This window comes from Platichthys flesus, chromosome 9 (assembly GCF_949316205.1).
Source record: "Platichthys flesus chromosome 9, fPlaFle2.1, whole genome shotgun sequence".
NCBI lineage: Eukaryota > Metazoa > Chordata > Actinopteri > Pleuronectiformes > Pleuronectidae > Platichthys > Platichthys flesus.
In genome coordinates this window covers 4,620,671-4,638,297 of record NC_084953.1, presented here as the reverse complement: position 1 = coordinate 4,638,297, position 17,627 = coordinate 4,620,671, and the positions used below count along the sequence as shown (strand labels likewise).

Below are 17,627 nucleotides of genomic sequence, written 5' to 3'. Positions count from 1 at the left end.
ACACTTCCTGTTTTATTCCTATAGTTGTTGTCATATTAGATAGTCTGTATAAATCCATATGGAACAAAACGTCTTGTTTACAGACTGAATTCATCTGTTGGTGATGTGTTTGTTGTAAGTTTATATCAATAGTATTAAATCATTTTGTTCCAGACACACACGGTCATACACCTTGTTTTCTAAGTGGGTTAATGGAGGTTTTAATCATGTCTGAGTGAGTTTAAGTAGAACAGAGGAACACAATGTGCCATTAGATTCAGGAAGCCATGTAATGCCAGCGTGGTGATACCATCACTCCCCTGTTTTCAATTTACAGAGTCTCCAGTCAGTATTGGTCAACCGATCAATCAATCTAATCTTATTTGTTTCGCCCATATTCTGAGATCATAATTTGCCTCATAGTGCAACTTCCTCTATCCTTAACCTTCAACCAGAGGAAATCTCAGGGAGAGTCAGTGTTTGTCATAAATGTTATATCTCAACCTAAACACTTGAAAACTTGACTTTTCAAGTGGGCGTTGATCTTATCAGGCGGCAGCGGCTCAGGAGGTGGAGCGGGCCGTTCACAAACCAGAGGGTCAGAAGTTCGATGTCCTCCAGTCGGCTTTGTCCTTGCACAACACATTGAACTGTTAATGGCCCCGGACTTTCCCGCCGGTGTGTGAATTTGTGGTAGAAAAGTGCTGCGTAAAGAAGCTGTGTATGACTGTGTGTGTGTGAATGGGTGAATGCGACTTGTTAAGTGCTTTGAGTGGTTGTTAAGAAGAGAAAAGTCAAAGATAAATGCAGTTACTTTGCCCTGTTGATTCCTGAGTGAGTTCTCAAAGCTGAGTATTGAACTAGAATGACACAGTAGATCTCAAACTTCTCTGAAGGCCCAACAGACACAAGCTGCACCAAGTTACACTAACACTTAGATGTAAGTCTCCTCAACATCCCTGAATGTTTTTATCAAGATCCATGAATTGTTTCCTGGGAAATTGGTGAAAATGTCCCAAAAATGTCTAACTTGCAACCTTAAAGATTGTAGGGAAATTCCACCCCAAAAATGAAATGAGTTCTTTGTCGGTTTAATCCCGATCATTCAGTACTGGGGAAATCGATTCAGTACTTTTCATGTAATCTTGCCCACTAACGAACTAAGTTATTTTTTTATTGTGCAGAGCAAAAGGATTTTTCCTCTGAATTCTAGTTTGGTAACGAGAGCTTGGACAGAATCCGCCGTTTATCATTTTAGCACTTTTCCCATTTCTTATCACCTGAGTACAGTTTCAAGTTGATGTGAGGTGTCATACAGTCCCTAAGGATGGTCTTTAAAACCATAGCTAGACTTTTCTTCATAATCTAAAATCATTTTGTTGCTTTTTTTATGTCTGAGGAGGCAGAAGCCGGGATTTATGATGTTTCAGGTTTTTAAGCTCTGTTGGTTTTTACCGTAGGACCGTATGTTGAGGCTGGTGATGTTAAACCTGTTGGTCGTGTGAACTTGTCCTTTAACTCTCTGTGCTGCACAAACAGCAACAGTCCAGTCTGCTCTGAAACAGCCTCCATAACAATGAGACAGAGAACCGCTGCTGCTGCTGAGGACTGAAATATTCAACATCCATCCACACCTCTGATGGAGGGAGGGAGGGAGGGAGGGAGAGAGAGAAGGGAAGAGGGAGGGAGAAAATGTGAGAGCGAGAGAGGTGGACGGAGGGAGTGAGAGACACTGAGAGAAGGGGGAGAGAGAAGGAGGAAAGGGAGGCAGAAAGTGGAGAAGGAGGGAGAGAGGGAGAGAACGAAAGAAAGAGGGAGGGAGGCAGAGAGTGAGAGAGACAGGGAGAGTGGGGCAGAGAGAGAGAAACAGGGGAGAGAGGGAGGGAGTAAGAGAGAGAGGAAGATGACGAGACAGAGAGAGAGAGAGAGAGAGAGAGTGTTGAGAACTTGAACTCTCTCTTTCTCTCCCCCCCTCGCTCTGCAACTCACACTCACACATGCCCGTTTGTTGCTAAGCAACTGTAAAATAAAGCAGCCGGCTCTGAAGTCAGAGAGAGAGAGAGAAAGAGAGGGCGAGAGAGAGAGAGAGAGAGGAGGAGGAGAACAAGTGCTGCAATCCGGTGCTTGTTTGTTTGGTTCTGTCCATCATCCCACCACAGCTCTCTCTCTCTCTCTCTCCTCTCTGTTCCCATCTGTGGATCTGGGAGGAACTTGTGACTTCTGGTTCCTCTGTCGGTTCCGACCAATCAGAGGCCGGCGAGGGGGACGGGCCCAGCGGTTCCCTAGGTTACCTGGGGTGATTGACGTGCAGCCTCCTGCAGGGGAGAGAGAGCGGTGGTGCTGATCACTGATGCTCCAGCTTCACCCGGCGAGGAGACTGTGGAGAAACCTGGATAACGAGAGGAGAGGAGACACCGGAGCAAGAGGGATGCTGGTGATTTAGAAGTCCTTCGCTCTCCTCCTCCTCCTCCTCCTCCTCATCCTCCTCCTCCTCCTGAAGATGAAAACTGGAGCGCTGGAGGAAGCCGGCTGAAGGGAGAGAGAGAGAGAGAGAGAGGAAAGGAAGGATTCCTGAAGAAGAAGAAGAAGAAGAGAGGGGATTTGCTGGTAAGAGACTTTTCTTTGTCTGTCCTGGCTTCAGTCACTTGTCCGTGGATGGATTGTGTCTCTGGGCTGTGTCCTGTGTGTGAGTGGGTGAGACGGGGGGGCGGGGGGGGGGGGGGGGGGGGGGGGACAGATCCTCTGCATGCTGCGTGGCTCTGGGAGACGTTACTGTATGAAACCTACATTCCACTGGATGCCTGTTTTACAGTCTGCAAAAGGGTTTAGCTGAGTCAAGAGTGTCCGGATCCTTATACATCCATCTATCTGTATGTAGGAGGCAGAGGGATTGAGATGTGTGTGTTTGTGTGTGTTTGTGTGTGTGAGGTTGGATCAGTCATCTCAGGGCTACAGTTACAGCTGAGGCCAGGATATCTAGGCTCGTCTACTGTATCTGCATAGGAGGAGGAGTATTAATTACATAACGCTCCATCTCCAACTCCTGAATCAGGGCTGTGCAGCATCCCACTGTCCCACTGGTCCAGAAAAAAACCAGTGTAACCTACAAAGACGTTTGGTTTCCAGTGGGATGATCTCAACTCATGGGGATGGGGGGAATCCATCCGTTTGCATTGATCTCTGCCGCACCTCATCTTGTGTGGACAGACGTGTGAATTAACAAGTGTTTGCCAAAGACAACTTCTGGTCCCTCGTGTCTTGTTGCATTTTCAGAAGCGTCATTAAAAAGAGATGATGCGACACAGGTCCTGCATTAAGGTCCGAGCTGAGAGCTGGGTGTAAGTGCCAGAGTCACCCAGGATTCCCTCAGAACCTCCATTAGTCACCTGAGGTCAGACGACAGCCGGGCTCCTCGGGCCCTCAGGACTCCAGGGCTCCTGCTCCATGGGGGGTCTTCCCGGCTTTTTCTGCTTGGCTCCTCCCCCCAGTCAAGAGTCCTCACAGCCCCACCACCCGCAGACACACTTTTAAACTGTGGGGAAACTTTCTGCTTTTCCTTCCATGGCAGACTCTTGTTGGTTTTTGTGGGAATCTGCTCGACGATAAAGCAAAGTTGGCGGATTTTATCTTATTTGTTAAAATCGACTTCACATCCCGATAACCACCAATGAACAAAGTCGTCTGAAAAGAACTAATCTTAGCCTGCTCTTGCAAGCTCTTCCAGGATCGCCAAACTCTAAATACCAGCTTTAAATCAGAAGGGGATGAGGAGAACAAAATGTCCTATGCAAGTTTGGCTCATGACCTTAGATGTTGTTGTCAGATATAAAAGTTACAGATACAAACATATAGATTTATAATGTAAGCGTCTTTTCATGCTTTGGTAAATGTATACATTTTACAAGATAACGTTATTTTCTGCCATGTCATGCAATTTGGTTCAGGGAGCAGATCCAGGATTTATGTTTTCCAGCTCCTCTAACATTGTGATAAAAGGTGTTTTTCAACATTTGCATTGATTTCTCAGAGAATAATTCATGGATCTTGATGAAATAATGTTTTGTTCTCTGCTGGGTGTTATTCTAGTTTTGAAAATACATTATAGAGGTTGTCCACATCTGGAACTGACTCTTACAGGGGTCTTTTATTCCTCTGCCGATTATCACATACCTCTTGTTAATTGGAAGAAAAACCCACTTGCATGGCAGCCGCACAGGCTTTTGAATTCATCAGAGGCCATAACAGGAGGGTTTGTGACTACAGGTCTAATATCTAATATCCACAAAGAGAATTCAGATCCTCCCTGCAGGTATAAATCAAAACCACCAATCTGTCACCTGAAGGCTGTGACGGGGGCCACGGGGGCAGGTTTCCTGTTTGCTGGCAGAGGGAGTTTATCAGACGTTCCTCAGCAGCAGCTCCAGTTGGAGGTGTTTGGGTCTCCAGGGCTGTTCCCTGCCTGCGTAGGAGGAAAGATCTCATCTTCACAGCTGCGTTTATTGCAGCTGCAGAGAAAACCAAAGCTTCAGGAATCGGTTCTGCTTTATTAGATGGTGGATCAGTGGCAGGGCGGAGGGGAAGGGGAAAGGTGAGGGGGACCAAACAAGGCCACAGGCCTGATCGGATCCCCATCACAAGTAGACAGCCTCCACCCTGAACCCTCAGGTTCACAGCTTCCTCCAGACAAGTTCACTGTTACATCAGCTGTTCTGTGACTTCAGGCTGAGCACTGGTTGTCCTCAGAGGTCAAGGTGTGGACTGAAATCAGCCGGGTTCCAGCAAAGTCTACGGACTACAGTCTTTATATAGTCTTTATACAGTCTACAGTTTATATACACAGTCTGCAATATTTATACACAGTCTTTATACAGTCTACAGTCCTCATATACAGACTAAACTCAGACTAAGTACAGATTAAATATTTCCTAAGTACTCTGGTTTCTGAAACTGTGTGTGTGAGTGACACTGTATGCCTTTGTGTGTGTGTGTATGTATGTGTGTGTGTGTGACACTGTATGCATTTGTGTGTGTGTGTCTGTGTGTGTTTGACACTGTATGCCTTTGTGTGTTTGTGTGTGTGTGTGTCTTCAGAGTTACTGTATGGTTGCATCATTCTCAGTGGGATTATGAAACAGTGAGAAATTAGAGGAAAGAGCGTGAGACAAAGGAGAGAGAGAGACAGAGAAAAGAACGAGAGACACAAACCTCGTCGTTTTAATGGCAACACAATACAAGACGTTAAATTCACGCCTCACAAATCAAGAACAATAAATGAGTTCTACGTCTGCCGTTGGGATCGACTCACTCCGATGATGAGCTTTTACTTGTGTCCGTTATTGACCAGCGTGTGAGAGCGTTAATCTGCGATCAGCTATAGCAACAGCCCATAATCAATGACTGGGATTGTCCTGCGGCTTTAGACAACTGGTGCGTTCGATGACTGTGTCTGCGAGAAGGGATCAGTTCATACAAAGGGCTACACATGAGGATCCATGTGTTTTTAATGCTCAGGCTTTTCAGAGACAAATGTTTTTCAATATAATTATAATATTGAACAGCAATTAATCTTACATGTGTAAAACTAGAGTAGAACTGAGTGAAGGGAATATCTCTCCCAAGGCCCGACCATCCACGTTAAAATTCATAGCTACAGATTAGTGATGGTTAATATGTTTGTCATCATATTTGTAACCATAGAGCGGCTTAAAGAAAAGCTGGGACCCTTTAAAATATCCAGGTTTCTATCAGGATCCACACCACGTGCACACACTCATGGATTTTCTTTAAAATCACTTTATAAATCTCAATACTGGCAAGTTATGCTTATGATCACATGAATCCATTCACATGTATACTCTACATTTATATACAGAGTTATAAATTAGTAGAGTTCATGAAAACATTTAAATTCACTGGTTCTAAAATTGCACACACTCGTAAATATCAGTCCTCTTAAATATGCCTGATTTTTATTGTTTCCTGTGAAATTGGTGAAAATGTCAAAAGCATCATATCTTATAATCCAATCCTGGATTCCACCCCTTTGCTCAGATCCTGTTAATTCTTCACCCCACCACCACCACCACCACCATCATCTGGGGGCCCAGTTGTATAAGTTGAATAAGAAATCAACTATAACTGTATGACTTATGAATAGATGCACAAAAGCACAAATGATTAGACAATTTTAAAATAAAGACACATCAAGCAAAAACACATAAACGATAATACACACAACAATTAGTGAAGTTAGACACAAGAAAAACCTTGACATGTCTAACTGGTACCAGCCGATGGTTTGCATGTGGTTCCAGGTTCCAGTTAATTCTCCTCAATCCGTCCTTGCTCTCAGCACCGGTTGATTCTTCGTTATACGGCTGACGAGGCGTTCGCCTGTTTTTCATGCGGCTGATTCATGTTGTGATTAATTTACTGAATTGTGCTCCGGGGCGAACATAACAAAAACAGACCCTGGAACAAAGGGCTGTTGTGTTTACGGCCTTTCTTTGTTTATATCAAGTGTCGCAACAAACAAAACACAAGTCCACCCACAAACACTTCTCTGCTTCTGAATTTGAAAAAAATAAGAAAATGTTAAATATCCTGTAAATAGAAATGTTGCTGTTGAACTGCAGCAAAGTCACATTTTAAGATTCTCATTCGCCTTTTCTGTCATCAAGTGCCATTAGTCATTCTTCGGTAAAATAGAAAGTGGAAAGAAAAATCGACACCAAACTTAAATGGGCTCTTTCTTGACCCATCTCACAAACTTCCATTATGTTTTGTGGAACTCAGTTCAGCAGTTTGTGTGTAATCCTGCTTTCAAACGTACAAAGCAACAACTACACAAACAGACGCGTAAGATACACAACTTCCTTGGTGTTAAATAAACTAAAATAATATTAATTTTAAGATGAAAGGAACCAATTATGAAAATAGATAAAACAATAAAATACTGATGATGAAGGAAAAAATCAGGATCACATTAAGACGAGTGATGTCATACTTATGAGCAAGAGTTAAGTAAAGAAAAAAAGTCCTCTCCCCCTTTCCTCATCTCCTCTCTCCTCTCTCTTCTCTCCTCTCCTCATCCTCTCTCCTCTCTCCTCTCTCCTCTCTCCTCTCTCCTCTTGTTTCTCCTGTCCTCTCTCCTCTTTCCTCTCTCCTCCTCTCCTCTCCTCTTGTCTCTCCTCTACTCTCTCCTCTTCTCCTCTCTCCTCCTCCCCTCATCCTCTTCTCTCTCCTCCTATGATTAGCTGCAGCGCTGTAGGTTACCATAGCACCCGGGAGAAAGTCAACCCACACAGAGTCTCCTGCCTACCACGCACTCTCTCTCTCTCTCTCTCTCTCTCTCTCTCTCTCTCTCTCTCTCTCTCTCTCTCTCTCTCTCTCTCTCTGTCTTTCTCTTTATCTACCTCATCTCTCTCTCCGTCCCTCCGGTCGATGACAGCCCGATGCCATTATCACTTGCTTCTTTTTTTATATGATTTGCCTCTCATGGTGAATTTTGTACATCTCTGTTCACCTGCATTTGTGTGTGGGTGTGTTTGTGGGGATATCTCTCTATGTATCAGTGTGTATATTTGGGTGTGTGTGTGTGTGTGTGTGTGTGTGTGTGTGTGTGTGAGTGTGTGTGTGTGTGTGTGTGTGTGTGTGTGTGTGTGTGTTTGTGTGTGTTTGTGCGTGCAGGATTGTGCACACAGATGCAACGTTATGAATTTTCAGAGATGATATATCGGCCCAACATGACAACTCAGCTTCACTGTCCGCCCACACGCACAGAATGCCCATGGACACACACACACACACGCACACACTGACACACACACAGAGATCCACAGGGGGGAGTGGGCTCCGGTTGAGGCCTCTCAAACTCCTGTTACCACCGATGTGTGCGGCGTCTTCTCTCTTCTCCGTTTGTTTGTTTTTCCCTTTGAACCAAAGTGTCGGTAATTACTTCTGTTTGAATGTGAACATGTCGCTCGTTTGAAGTGTGTCATAGTTTGTGAGTTTGTGCAAGTGGGCCTTTTTTTAGAGAGAGAGAGAGAGGACGAGTGAGTCACCAAAGGAGCCTTATCCCAACCATTAGCCAATGAGATGGAGCTTTTTGGTTGTGGTTATGATGAGGAGATGCCGGTTTTCGTGGACAACAAATGGTTTATTCCAACAATGAATGTGTAGATGAGAAACACTTCCCTTCCTCACCTCCTTCCTAACTCCATGAGAAAAAAAGCAAAGCATTTGTGGGCTGTCTTCTCGAGTGTTCCTGATACTCTACACATTTACCCACAATGCTTTGGGCACACAAGGTGATGATTTTAGACCAAACCATGGACAGGGCTTCCAAGAGTTTTATTTTCCTCAGAAACGTGTCGTTGAGTAGTTCTGTGTATGTTGCGTTTTTCGACAGGACTTCAACTTCATCACTTTGACCACACATGCTTCTTTTTTTTCGGGGGGGGGGGGGGGCATTAGAAGAAGGACACAAGGTAAAATGGGAGGAGGGCCGTCTGCTCTGGCATCGCAGCCATTGTAGTTTCCAGTGATCCTTCACGGAACCATCTGCTGTCTGCTCCCTTCACTGTTTACTGTCTAAATAATCAATGTGGTCTGATGATCAGCAGGATGCTTCACCATGCTGCTCGGAATTAGCCAAACTCGGTCAGTCCTGGGAACCCCCCCCACCCCCACAGAAACTAGTCATTGTCTAAAACGCAGATTATATGAGTAGTATTTTAACATAACACGGTTTTAAAGGAGACAATCGACAACAGGATGCTTGTTGTGGAGTTTTCACATGAATCTAAAGTTCACTTCAAGGGTCCAAGAGTTGTTAACAGAGTGAGTGTGTGTTTCTGTGTGTGTGTGTGTGTGTGTGTGTGTGTGTATTCCTGTACATGCAGCAGGTGGAGCCCTGGTTCCAGTGTTGGATGTTAAATGTATAGGTGCATCTGTAGTGTTGTTGTGTTACCGTCAATCATTCAAATGATGAATTGATCTAAATCAGAAAATAGACCCACAACTCCATGATCTCTGTGGAAGACAACTTTTTATTATTACGAGAAAAAAAATGGAGTGAATTTTCCTAATTAATTAACAAATTCATAATTTTACAAGGATTGAAACCATTGATAATAGAATGAGACGGTTGTATGACAGATGGATATGGATTTAATACACAGATACATCTCCTCTGCTCCCTGCTCGCCTCATTAGTTTCCATGGCAGCAGCGTGTTGCAGAGCTGGTCGTCAGGCTGCCCACTCAACCTGCACACACACACACAGACACACAAACACACACACACACACACACACACACACAAACTCACACTCATTCACTCATAGATTGACTCATACACTGACACATATGCAGTACAGTTGCACTGACTCACACAATATTAATGACATGTTACATATAGATACACACAAGGAAACGCACACAGAGCAAAACTCCAACAAGTGTTCGGATGCTTTGAAATCGTCCTTAACGTAACTCCTGTCTCCTGTTCCGTTTCTGAGCTGTGTGTGTGTGTGTGTGTGTTTGTGTGTGTTTGTGTGTCGTCCGACAACAGGCCTCATCTTGCGTCTCCAGGAGGAGTCACTGATCAGATGCTTGTGGACGCGATGTCCCCGACACAGACACGACCGGGCGCCAGCACATGCACACGAGTGTCTATTTGGCTTCTCACAAGGGTGGAGGAAGAGAAACACACGCATGCACACAACTCGCCGAGCGGTGGTGTGTAAAGGCGATAGCCCACTCAGAGCGCTGCGGAGACAAAGACAGAAACAGAAATACCAAAGTAGGTTAGAGCAGAGCATTCTGGGATGGCAGGATACCCCCTGGGCTTCCGCAAGAGGCTCTCTTTCTTTCTCCCTCTCAACAGCTTCTAGCTCCGACTCTATTCTTTCTTTCTTTTCACTCTTTTCCCTGCATGTTTCTCTTCCTGCTCTATTTCCCTCATTCTCTTCACTGATTCCATCTCTCTCTCTCTCTCTCTCCCCCCCCCCCCCTCTCTCTCCTGGCCTGTTTTTCCTATTTATCTATTCAAATATACTTGATTTCCTATGTGTGAGTAAGAGAGAGAGACAAAGTGACAAAATGAGTTAATCCCTCTCACATGCAAACTAGAGGAAGAGTTAAATCGGTGTTGCACTTTAATCGGTGCCACAGCAGAAGATTGATTGGATCACGTTCACACGGCTGTGTTTTAAGAGTTTCTTAAACTTTACCCACGTACTTATTTACTCTGTCCGTCACGATGCGGCACTGAGACAACAAGGAGCTGATGTTCTCATCTGTTTCTTTGTCTGCAGGATGACGCATAAGCTACAGGAGTGGAGGGCTGGGGTTTGGGTCGGGGAAGAAAGTGTTTTTTAAAATTGAGAGTAACTTGCTGTGTCATAAGGGGACTTTTAAGTTTCAGGTACTTTTATCAGCTTCACATCCAGTTTTTAGTGTCGTTGCTCTTCCTCACTGAAGAGAAGGGTTTGAAAGTTAATTTATAAATGTGAGTGGTCTATCCCATCCACAAAGAGCTGACGTGTATCGACTAACAACCATCCAGGCTCACATTCACACCCATCAGGCACTCTTTCATTTCCTAATCTGAATGTGTTTGGACTGTGGGGGGAAGCTGGTGTAGCCAGAGAAAACCAACACAGGTACTGGGAGAACATGCAAACTCCAAACATGGAGATCCTGGTTAAACTAAATTTGAGTATGAACGTTCAACAATCTAAAGTCTCCACATGGATCCTCAGAAGCAGCTTTACTCTTCACAATGTATTGTTTATTGGGTAAAATTGTTATAAACATACATTTCAAGCTTTATATTAATACATGTGAGGTATAAAATAACCAATTTTTGTATATTTTATTTTAACGTCTGCCTTACTCTTTCATTTGCCATCTCCTCTTCGAGTTCACTCAGTCCTTTCCACTCGTCTGCCCACTCACTGACTCTCTCCCACCCTCCCTCCCTCATATCTCACCTCCTCATTTCTGCATCATATTCATCAAAAAACATTTCTAAAGCACAAGCACCAATCGTGTTCTGCACATTTGGATATTTCACAAGGAAACAGTGACTTTGCAAACACAGACCTCATCTGTGTTTGTATCAGATTTCTCTTTTCACTCATGCATGTGAGCATTGAGTACTTTTGCCATGCGTCATTAGGTGAGCAATATCTGGAAACCCCTCTCCGTCGAGCTCTTCCTCCTGTGACCTTAATCTATTTTTATACTATATATTCCCAGAGTCACTCAGGTTTGTTGATTTGTTTTATTTTTATACATCTGTATGTCACAAAAGATGCTTTTTGAATACGGGTTGTATGAACCTGTCATTTCCCGCTGACGCACAATCTCAGGAATAAAGAGGAATTGTAACTTTTGTTTCCCTCTCGTAATCATCCACTGATTCGTGCATTCATTCAGTTCGGATTCGCTCGGTTAATTCCATTCATCCGCTCCTTTCTTCTTCTCCTTCCGTCCTTGTTTCACTCAGCATATTGTGGGGATGAAGATGAAGGAGATGAAAACAGAGTGACAGACAGAGGAAGGAGAGATGGATGGAGCGGGGGGGGGGGGGGGGGCTCGCTGGCTGGCAGCTCTCTCAGAAAATCTAGTGTGTAGATGAAGAGTCGCTGGCTTGATCCCCAGTGGCCGGCTCGCTGTGCCCACTACAACGCTCTGAATCACACTGAAACTCCTGAGGCACGTTTTCTTTCCCCCTCGCTGAAGGAGGCCTGATCGTTTAAAAAAACATTAATAAACAATACTTTTCTTCACTGAATGTAAAGCAACAAATATTTAATGCCTCAGAGTGTAAAACTTTGTCCAGTTTGATTTTTGACGATGATTCTTTGGGAAGTTTTTTTTTAAGTGTTGTTTTTATACTTTAAAACCTCACATGCCCGACGATCACCTTTTTTACTAACATCTAAAAAAGAAGCAAAAATAGCCAGGACACAACGTCGACCAATCAGGAGTCAGCCTCAGCTGTCAATCATGATGTTTCTCACCTTTTTCGATGGCATAGTAAAAATGAGCATGTGAACAAACATCAGTGGGATGAGAACTAAATCTAATCTGACAGAAAACTTCTTTGAGAAAATGTATTTGGTCCATATATAAACATGGAGGGGGTGGGATTTATGACCTATATTGCAGCCAGCCACCAGAGGGCGATCAAGACACTTTGGCTTTACTTTTGAGGAGCCATTATGTTGATAAATGAATATACACGCACTGGCGTTTCTAAGAAAGATAAGAAGAAGAGAGATGACGAGAGGAGTGTAAAGGAATATGATAAAGAAGATGAAAGATGGAGACAAGGAGAAAAGGAATCAAAGGATGTATGGCACCAATGTGGGTTTCACCGCCTTGGGGGACACTCTCCATGCAACCCTCCTCACGTGGCTTCTGTCCTGCCTCCTCCTCTTCCTCCCTTTGTTCTTCTTCACTCTCCCCTTCTCGTCCCTCCCACCCTGAGACAGGAGCATGCAGCTTATAGGACGTTTGAATTGTTCCCCCCACGGTGTCTCCCACCTTCACCATCTCGTCACCCCATCAATGGACGAGCACAATGCATGTGGCTTTTTGCACATGTAGGCCTAACAAGCGTGTGTGTGTGTCTGTGTGTGTATGTGTGTGTGTGTGCGCGTTTTCCTCTGTGTGAGCGTCCCAGAAAAGTCGGACCTCGGGGAGTTGTGCTCCAGTTTCGCTCCTTTATTAATTCACCCTTCGCTCCCGCTCCGTGTGCCAGGACGGACGGGCTGGAGAGCGAGGACAAACAGATGGAAGTGAAGGAGTTCAAGGGAGAGTCGAGACAGACAGTAAACACTCAGCTCTGCAATGTCTCTTTCCCAGAAATCTTTATCTGCCCGTGAACTTTTTGATTATCACATAAGTAATCCCCTTTCGTCGCCCCTCGAATCCTCGAGAAGTTGCGGCTGTTCATCCAACAGGAGGCACTGGTTGGTTTTTTCGTGACAAATAAGAAGAGAGTGAAGCAGCCTGTGGGAGGGGGGGGGTCAGCGTTCAGATTGGGCAGAGAGATGAACTGAGGCGAGGACCATTTCCTTCTGTTCACTTACTGTCACGTGATCTGCTTCACTGTTTGGTCCATGAGGAGAGATACACAAATAATTATTTATTGATTGTTCAAGACGCCGTCTTTGATTTAACCTCGTGAGCGGGTGAAACTTTCCCTTTAAAGGCTTCAAGCCAGTCCGCTGTCTCTAGGAATCAAAGTTTCATGAGACAGTTTCTTCTCATTGTGACGCTGGACATCCCCTTTCATTTGAGTCACCGTTCCAAAGAGTTGTGTTCAGCTCAACAGCTTTAACTAGAATTGCAGAGCCTTGTGTTACGTTTCTCCGCTGCACATTGGTGCCACTTACAGGTCCTAAAGTTCTATTCCATAACTTACAGAGACCAAAAACATACACCTCTATGAATCCACATTTAAATCCACTTGATCCATATTTTGATTTGATACCAAACCCCTAAACATTTCCTCCTAGATTCAGACAAAATTCACAGAGAATTCAAACCTTTAAAAAACGTCCTATCCCACAATGGAGAAGATTGGCTAAACGTTTTGGGTTCCTTCCGTTTCCTTTTTCCCCAAATCTCGCTAACCTACAAATAAAGGCAGATGAAGGAGGCAATACTCGCCTCTATACAAACTGTTCAGCACTAAATGGAAGACAGACACAGTAAGCGACTCGATAGCAAACACAGTGGAGCATTTATCTCCTTAAGAGCCAGATCTGTCACAAACGAGGTGGTGGAGACCCAAATCAGAGCTAAAAGAGAGAGGATATTGGATTTTATTCTGTGGATAAACAACCGTTTACAACCAAATATCTCCTTTCTCACTTATAAAGGGACATATCAGTGTTATCACAAATAGTTTCCAGTGCACCCAAGTGGCGACAAATTCCCTAAAATTCAAGAATGAATGTATAAATAAATTAGAAAACAATGTTCTTGTCTCATGCTGTGGTTATTTAGTTGTTTCTCTATTTTTAACAAACCAAGGCTCCTGTAGTTCACTCATCTATAAGGCGTTTATGTTTTCCCATACAGTGCCGACAGTCACGTGTGAGAGATTCCCAGGGATTAGGATTTAATGCTTTATTATCCCAAGTGTCTCCAGCATGAGTCTAAAAGTTTTAGTTGGAAGTTTAAAGCTCACGGACCACAACCCTCTACAGCAACAACACAACACAATGTAAAATAATGACAAACCCCCCCCAGAGAAACCAGGAAAGGGAGAGATTATACACGATGCAATCCTATACTGGCGGGCTGCTTTATGTCTAAATGCTAAGAATGACTGACAAGCCTGGAATTATACGGCGGAGAGGAGCGGCTATACGGTTCCCTTCAGCTTAAGCAGTGAATATGCTGGCTCTATATAATAGTGTATATTTATATACACTATTACGTCTGTGTACCCGCGCTGGTATCTAGGCTAACACTGTCTCTAATCATAATCAGAAATTCAACACAAGCTTTTGTCTCCAAAACGAACCTCACAATGACTCACAAAGCGTTGCCACGGTGACGAGCATCCCCACCACATTATTGGATGTAATTTAGATGAGTTGGACAAACTGACACATGCAGGCGGCTGCCCGAATGTGTCCCATTGTGGGTTTTTACTTGGCGAGCGGGTCGTCCGCTAACCAGAAGGTCGGCGGTTTGATCCCAGTCCCCCCCCCCCATTTCCAACCTTTTATACAAAAAAAACGTTCTGTAAGAGACGGGTCAAAATAATAGTCACCATGAACTTTTGATATTGGAAAAACATAAATGGCAACTAATAGCAGAAAACACCGGTCGTCCATAAATGGGTGGAGTTGACATCGACTGTATTTATTATAGTTATTATATGTTCAGATTTTGATTTGCAGGGATTACTGTCAGAGATGGAGCTCTGTGCACCAGGCTCAGCTCTGATAAAAGGAGTCACAGGATGTAGGAGCAGGAAGTCGTCAGTATTTATAACCCGTCATTTCAGTCTTTACTCAAAACTGCTGTTGTGGAGACATAACAGTCACTTTGTTGTCACACTGATGTGACAAAACATCAACACGGCATCGTTACACTGTTTAATGCACGTTTTAGCTCAATTGTGTTAAAAGAAATAAGAGACAAGTAGATTTTATGAAGAGGACAAGCGACAAGGGTTTGGTATCAGCACAAAGGTTTTATTTATCTTTGTAGATAAGTTACTTAATGTAGGTATCAGCATGAAGAGTACACTAGTGATAAGAGTGAATAGAAATAATGAAAATCTATTCATCTATCCCATGAAAACAAAAGTATAATCTAGCTGTATTCAAATGTGTTTTTTAAATATTTATAGAATTTATATTATTATGAATAATTACTGTAGTTGTGTTGTAGTCATTAAAGATAATTGCAGTGGCTGCAAACATTTTTTCTTCGATAATAGATTTAAAGTTTTCTTAAACTTTTGCTGCCGGTCACCAAGTAAAACACAAAACTGGAAAAATACCAAAAGAAATACAAATATCTGAAAATTAAGAGGTGGCGGCAAGAGGCTGATGAATCTTTGTGTGTTTGTCTTTCAACTTGGAATGACATGATGTGGAAATGGGCCAGGCTGTTGTCGATGAGCTTTAAACACACACTTATTGATATGCCTATTGAACACCACCTCTCACCTGAATGTTCTGGACAGTCTCCTCCTGTGTTCTTTATATTTGAGACAACCTCTGGAAAAATGTCTTTTTCTGGACATTTCTCAAAATTCGGAAAATGTCTCCTAAACCGTCCATTCACTAAGAAACCTGTTCTTCTGTCTGCTCACACAGGAACTCTACATGACCACAAAATAAAACGGTTCCAACAAGACGACTGCTGCTGACGGCTTGACCAACAACAAACCGGGCAGGAACATGTTCAACAGAGCGCGGTGTTACCCATAAGGCCTTGCAAAGGCCCAAGTGGGCGGGGGGTTCCAAGGAGAGATGAACCTGACCAACCACAGGCCGTGCCCCGGGGATATAAGCTCCACCAATCACTGATCTCCAGGGCGACTGACCGCAGGACCACCGCCTCCTACACGGGCATCTGAATCCTCATTGGCCCACAGCACAGGTAGGAAACGAGGAGTCGGGTTAGTCGCCATAAGTGAGGAGGAGAGATGAGGAGGAGAGGGAGGATGGAGGAGGGGAGATGAGGAGGAGAGGGAGGATGGAGGAGGAGAGATGAGGAGAAGCGGGAGGATGGACGAGGAGAGGGGAAGAGGAGAGAGAAGATGGAGGAGGAGAGATGAAGAGGAGAGGGAGGATGGAGGAGGATAGGGGAGGAGGAGAGGGAGGATGGATGAGGAGAGGGGAGGAGGAGAGGCAGGAGGAGGAGAGATGAGGAGGAAAGGGAGGATGAGGTGGAGAGATGAGGAGGAGGAGAGGGAGGATGGAGGAGGAGAGGGGAGGATGGAGGAGGTGAGTTGAGGAGGAGAGCGAGGATGAGGAGGAGAGGGAGGATGGAGGAGGAGATGGAGGAGGAGAGGTAGGATGGAGGAGGTGAGTTGAGGAGGAGAGCGAGGATGAGGAGGAGAGGGAGGATGGAGGAGAAAGTGTATGAGTTAGGTTGAAGATGATAATGTCAACAACAGCAGTTTGACATTAATAATAGAAGCAGAGGAAAGAGGATGAAAGAGGAGGAGGTGTTTCACTCGACACATGAAAAGTGAAAAAACACTTGTGTGCAGAACAAAATGTCAAGTCCAGTTTTGAAGAAGGTCAGAGGTGAAGGAACAAGCTTCTGCCCTGCATTTAGATGCAAAGCTCTGCAGAGGGAAAGGTTCTTGACATTCAGTTCAATGGAGGTTCGACCCCGTCTCCTAACTACGATAACGTTTGTTTTTTTAAATGTCAACGATCAACTTTAAACTTCCTCCAGAAGATTGAACTGATTCAATCCAAACTTTTTCCACTTTCTACTCAAACTCATTCTTCTGAATTTCTTTGAAAGTACATTTCTTTGGTCTTTTCTGTGCGATGAAACATTTAACGTCTTTTGTGATCGCATTTTTCCTCGTGCATCTTGTTTTTCTGACATTCACATTAATTTGAAAAAATGAAATACAAAAGTTATTCTTATCTATTCGACAGTTAATATGTTTTTTCCTCCCAGTAAATTATTTTCAGATTCATAAACATATTCTCTCCCAGTTTGCTGTCAACACATCTCACACGTTTCATATCGACCATCTTTGTCGTTTATTCTCTCGTTTGTTTTGTTGTACAGACACATGCAGGGATTTTATTAATCCAGCTCTTGGCTTTATTATTAGTCTGTGAATGTGTTTGTCTTGTAAGCGAGGTGATTTACTGCAGTGTGATATTGTGGCTATGTTTGCATATCACCAATTTGTATTTCCACCTCTCTTATATTAGTATTTAATTAATGGAATGAATATACAGAGTTCAAGGGTCTTTACACATCAGCAACAACACAAGTAAATGACAGGAAATTGGACATTCTTCTAAAGTGTATTCACCAACAACATCTTCACATCGAAGGCGATCATGCAAATTAAAGTTTCTAAAAGAATTCTCTGCTATAAACCCGGAGTCAGCATCACGCGATAATGAT

At 43.8% G+C, this 17,627-nt stretch overlaps 1 protein-coding gene across 2 annotated transcripts in view; it reads left to right on the top strand.

Moving 5' to 3' along the window:
- The first annotated feature begins 2,217 nt into the window (after positions 1 to 2,217).
- lrrc7 (leucine rich repeat containing 7) overlaps positions 2,218 to 17,627 on the top strand; it is an 89,465-nt gene continuing 74,055 nt past the window's right edge. For both annotated transcript variants that reach the window (XM_062396330.1, XM_062396329.1), the window contains exons 1-2: positions 2,218 to 2,586; positions 15,839 to 16,124. The gene's annotated coding sequence lies outside the window, so the exon portion shown is untranslated. The remainder of the gene's footprint in view (positions 2,587 to 15,838; positions 16,125 to 17,627) is intronic.